Genomic DNA, 6,535 nt, shown 5'->3' on the forward strand with positions numbered 1-6,535 from the left:
GCAGAACTAGAGCAGCGCTGTCTGCGCCGTCACGGCTTCCTGCAAAACCCTAGTCGCTCAGTCCGTTCAGAGCTCATCTTCCAGCACAATATCCGGATGGCAGTACAGGGTTAGATATACCAATTTTAATGGATTTTTCATTATCAATCATTTTTTGTTTTAAAAATATATTTGTGAGTCACTATATTTTAGGAAAATATATTCAATTTTTCTTTTTTAATTTTTAATTTCTTCCGATTTAAATATAATACTATTTTTAATAGTATTCATAATTTATAAAAACTTTTTCCCAAAATTTTTAAATACTCAAAACACAATTAAACAATAAAAATAAGCACACATTACATTTACAAAAATATAGGTAAACATTACACGTATCATTTTCTAATATTTCTTTAATATTATTTTTTCTATAATATTAATTTAAAAAGATACTAGGAAACGACAGGCAAGTAATTGTATAATTTTATAAAGTGCCTTGCCCAATTTATTACTTAAATATCTCAAATTTGAGTTCAATCTTTTTAAGATTTTTTTTTTTTTAATTTTTAATTTCTTCAAATTTAAATATAATACTATTTTTAATAGTATTCAAAATTTATAAAAACTTTTTCCCAAAATTTTTAAATACTCAAAACACAATTAAACAATAAAAATAAGCACACATTACATTTACAAAAATATAAGTAATCATTACACATATCATTTTCTAATATTTTTTTAATATTAATTTTTCTATCATATTAATTTAAAGAGATACTAGGAAACGGCATGCAAGTAATTGTATAATTTTATAAAGTGCCTTGCCCAATTTATTACTTAAATATCTCAAATTTGAGTTCAATCTTTTTAAAATGTTTCTGCATTAGTATAGATACAACATCAATATATTTTTTCAGAGGAAGTCATTTTTTGAGTTCAACCTTTTTAAGATGTCTATGCATTAGTATAGATACAACATCAATATTTTCTCAAATATTTTTATTTGATATCAATTTGATAATGGAATTAGTTTTAGTTTAATTTTATTAGTGGTTGTGTATCATAATAACATCAGATAAAATATTATTGATTATCTATCGATAACATAGGTAGTTGGCTAAATGTCTTGATTTAGTATTTTAGAGGTAGTTAGCTAAATGTTATGATTTAATATTTTAGTTAAAGATCCATATTCACATGTCATTAGTTGATTTTGAGTGTGATTTCTATATGGTGCTCACACGTTACTACAACTTTAGATACAATTTTCTATGGGTTACATTTCTATAAACATTTTAGGTAATTTGTCATATATTACATTTTAGTTAAGGACTTATATCAACAAAGGGCTTGTTTTAAGTTTAATACCCATACTCATGCATCCTCACAAATCCACATAAATTTATTTGTTCAATTTCTACCAATAACATATGTACTCTACAAAATTTCATAGTACATTAGTTTGCTCAAGGGCTTGTATTTACAAATAGTTGATATTGACTTTGATTCTCATATGATGTTTATATATTGTCAAAATCTTGCACATAACATTATTGGTTGATTTGTACCAATAATATGGGTATTTAGAAATCCAACAATTATTTTAAGAATCATAAGTTTAAATTTTCTAATTGATAGAGTTCGAGTACTCCAAATATTTTTTAGGACACTGAATCTATTTATGCATTTAAAAACACATTTTAAATAACAAGAAATAACAATTTTGCCCAAAATTGTATCATCAAATTTTAACAAAAAAATCATTTCATTTTTTAATTAAACTGTGTCTATCAATAAAAATTTAATTTTAATAGCTCACACACTTACACATTACTACAACTCCACATCAATTTTATAAGTTAACTTTTAACCATTCTGTAAATATCCTACAAATTTTCGTAATGTAATAGTTTAATTAGAAAATCATATTTACAAATAATTGGCTTTACATTCATTTTTATGTAATATTTTACTTTATTTTTATATAATATTTATAACCATTACAACTTTATATAGGTGTTGTCTACACATGTTAAATTTTAGAGTTTTTGGCTTGAAACTGAGGAAAATGTTTTTGCCCAAATCTTAATTTTTGTTGTTTAAAATGAATTTTTGACTGCATATTTGGATTAAGTACTCTAAAAAACCTTTAGGGAACTGAGATTATGGAGAGTTTACAACTAAAACTTGTGATTCTAAGAAATTTTTGTTGGATTCTAGGTAATTAGAATGGAAAACATATCCAAAAACACTCCAAATAAACTATAAAAAGACACCAATATAGTACATGTTTATATTTTCATTAATAATTGTTAAGTGAACATTATTGAGGTGTTAAGTTTGAATTCATATTTACTTTTGAAATGAAATGATGAATGTAAAATTCAAAACTTAAGCATATTTGGCCATGTCAACATAACAAACAAATTTTATCAAGTTTATTTTGACATATACCTCAACAAACACTTCAAAGATTTTATAAATATATGTATTTATGAAATTAAAATATCTTAAATAGTATTGTGTTCAATTTTTTTTGGAAGTAAAATTTATAGTCAATACTTTATTCAATATTACTAATAATTGATAATAATATAAAAAATATTATAAAATTTGAACAAGAAAAAATATAAAATATAATTATTAGAAAACAAATTTTAGGATAGAGTGTTTGATGGGAGATAGGTGGGGTTGTGTTGTCAATGTGCCACCAAGCATTTAAGGGCGAGAACATTGCAATGCATATTCCCCTTGATAATCAAGTCGGCATTCACAATTGCATGGCTTTATATGGAAGTTAACATTATCTAATTATGGGCGAGGGGAGCTCTAGTACTAAATTAATGAGAGATTTAAAGGGTCATTTCCTCATATCTCTATCCCAAATGCTAGTTTGTCCTCTACTATCGTTCACTTCACTCCTATTCCATCTCTCCAAGAGTCATTGTCCTTTAATTCCAAGGTGAATATTCACAGTGCGTGGTGCAAATGCTCAACACTAGGGATGACTTCATAATTTGCATAAGTGTGATTTGGAGGCCAAATTATGTTACATGATGGCTTTTTTCACCTCATTACAATTTCCTCCTATTTTGGTAACCTCTTGAGCATTCTATTTATAACTCTTGATTTATGCCTTTTTTCATTATAGCTCTCTTGGCTCTCATGTCCGCAATTTCTTCTTTCCTTTATTGAGCCTCAACTCTACTAGTTATAGAGGCTAGGCTCTAGTTCCAAGTTTTTCTCATTTAGTTTCACCTTTCTTACCTTTTTTCCCATGTCTCCCTTCCTCTTTGTCGATGCTTATCCTCTTCCTTGTCAATTGGCTTCTCATTAGGATCCCAATTCCTTCCCTTTATTAACGTTTCCACATCTTAACAGATTTCCAGCCTTTACTAGTTCCTTGGGCATGCTCCATCTGAGTAGTAATTTATAGGGTGTTTGTTGGTACTTGTCCACCATGCCTTGACAACAAGCATGTAGTGGACAAGGCATGGCATGCAAAAGAAGAAAAGGAGGCTACATTCCCAAAAAAGCTCTAAGAGTTTTGCTCATCAATACAAAGAGCATACTCCTTAGTTGATTAAGGAAGAAATAGAGGAGGTGGAAACAAAAATTGTGAAGAAAATATGTCTAATAGATACATAGGTTTTAACTAAAGTTGTCAATTGGGTATCAAATATGGACCACACCCAGGGGTGCTACAACCAGTATATGTACACGGTGGGCATCTATTGCTACTTGAAGCTCTTGTTGGGTAGAGTTTTTCTTAACAAGAATGAGGAAAAAGAAGAAAATTTATTAATGTTATATGAGATGCATTTCATAATGAGCTCTATGGATTGTAGGCTCGACTATGTGGAGGCTCACCTAGGAGCCTATTCTAGTGGAGGTCTCCAACTTTAATAAGTCCAATGGACAGTCTCTATGTCATTTATGTTTATGAATTGTCTTTTTATAGTTTTGTTAGTTAAGTATGGTTATGACCCTAAAGGAAAAACACTTCAATTTTGGCTTTTTTTTTCATGTTGATGTGCCTAAGTAAACTCTTTTTTTGGATATTGTTAAAACTTTAGTTCTTTCTCTAGTTCGGTTTCTCGAGCTGCAGAACAATACATACATAACTTTATTTTGGTCTCTCTCTTGAAATATGGTAATTGAAATTTACTTTACAAAAAAAAATATGTTAGAAAATAAATGAAATTAAAAGATAATTGTTATAAATTAACGTTAAAATAGGATTGAAATAATTACAAAATAAGAAAAATTCCCATGAGGGGTGCTAAATGACAATGTCATATCTCATTAAATAGTAGGGAAAAGTGTTTGGGGAAATAACACCTTGCGCACTTGGAATTCCAAAGGATAAATGGTTCATGTAGTTTCTTTGACGATGGTTCTTAGATGAATGGAGTCTAGTTAAGCAATTTAGTGGTATCCCCTATGCTTAATACATAGTGTTGGTATTTCTAGCGACGCCATATCAATGATGGAAGGGAAGGTGGAGTCATAAGTGGGAAGTGATAAGAAAGGGTAGGAACGATACTGGAAATTCACCTCATTTTGGGTATACTTCCCCTACAACATCCTACATTTAGCTAGGTGATAGTTTAGCCAGCATAATAAGAGTGTTTATCCTGTATTATTTCAAATTTAGATTGAAATTAGGAAGATGTTGGAAAGTTGAGCATGATAGAGCTTTCTCTATCTGGGAGGGAGATTTCCCAATAGTGCTTCCTTGGCATACCTCTTTTCCTTGGAAATTCATTATAATTAAGTTGTGCCCTTGTCCTTTCCACTCATTTTTCCTTTGGTGTTTGAAGGTTGCAATCGTTGTTAGTTTGGTTATTTTTTCCCCACTTTTTTTTGGCACTCTCTACTTCTGTTGATTTGTTGGATTTTGTTTTTCTCTTTAGAGACAAGGGAAAGCACATCAAGGTTTCTTTTAGGGGATACCCTATTAGCTTCATTGGTCTCTAGTGGTCTTGGAGGATACATTCTAATTCCTTATCTCGGAAATGCACAATATAAATGGTATTTTTTAGTGTGGTTAAGGAGGATTCTTCTCTTCTCTTTCTTAGGTCTCCTTGGCACCCCTCAATCCCCTTGCCTTCTTGTGCGTTCTCATTCAGGTTCTACAAGGAATGATTGTGGTGCTCCTCTTTCTTTGGATTATTCATCCTATTTTTTGTTACTTAATGTTGCATATCCACTCTTCCTCTAGGAGTGATAGGTTTTCAATCGAATCAGCCACCCTATGCTCCTTAAGCCTAATCAACAAATGAGAGCTTGACAACAAGGTATGTTGTCAACACCCACTTTGAAGTGCAACAAAATATCAATCAAATAGAAGAGGAGGAAATGTTTGACCATGAATTCATCTCTAATGAAGAGATACATGCAAAAGTGGGAAGTTGGATCCATAAAATAAGAAATACATAGACTCAACAAACAAGATATGTCCAAACAATCAATCTATATTGGAAATTGAATGTCATCATCTGAATAGTTCTTATTGAAAGATAGATACACAATAAGAAATTCTCTTGAGTACAGATGAAACATAGATACAAAATTAGGAACTTGGATGACAAGGTCACTCTATTGGAAAAACAAGTAGCATACATGGAATTCATCAATTTTGATGAAGAAGTAGTAGCTATGGCCACCATCTAGGTAGAATCACCCTCAAATAGAATGAATATTTGGAATTTCGTTTTTTTGTTTTGTTTCAGTGGAAACAATAATGCTTATAATAGGAAAGTAAAGTCTTAGAATTCTCATAGTTTTCTAGATATCATTAAGCTTTTGGCTAGCATTGAAGACTAGATTTATCATATCCCAATAGTATAGACACTAGATAGTTTCCTATGTTACTGGTTTGATTTCTCTAATAATATGCCAGTAAAAATGAAAATAATATTGTATTTCTTATTTGCAACTCAATTATACACAAATATACATAATCTCAAAAATAATAATAAGAAAAATTTTAAAGATAGAAAGGTTTAGTAATAAATAAAACTAATAAAATTAAATTAACAATAAAATAATGGAGAGAAAATCCTTCATATAGCATGGAGAAATTTGAAATACGATAAAAGCTAAATTATAAAATAGATTAAATAAAATAAACTAAAATTATATTGTAAAGCTAAATGTATTCAAAAGTCGGTCATTGAAAAAAAATTGAGAAAATTAAAATATGGTAGAAGTTACATTATTAAATAGGTCAAATAAAATAAATGAAAATGGAATATAAAGTCAAATGACGTTTTAAAAGGTAGTAGTTGAAATAAAATTAAAATAATTATGAGATAAGAAAATGATAATAGTATTCTAAAGTATAAATCCCTAATGAGGGTGTTTAGGAGCAGGCATTCCCTCCCATCCCCACCTTGACATGACAATAGCTCAAATGAAATGGGGGTATCGTTCCAACTCTATTTGGCATATTGCATGTGCCCCAAACAAATCATTATTAATGACATGAATATGGAACCAAGGGAAACATCACTCAAGCTCTATGGGAGGCATATGGGAGTACATAAGA

This window comes from Pinus tabuliformis, chromosome 6 (assembly GCF_031772625.1).
Source record: "Pinus tabuliformis cultivar Carrire ecotype Pingquan chromosome 6, CPIR1, whole genome shotgun sequence".
In the NCBI taxonomy this organism is placed as follows: Eukaryota; Viridiplantae; Streptophyta; class Pinopsida; order Pinales; family Pinaceae; genus Pinus; species Pinus tabuliformis.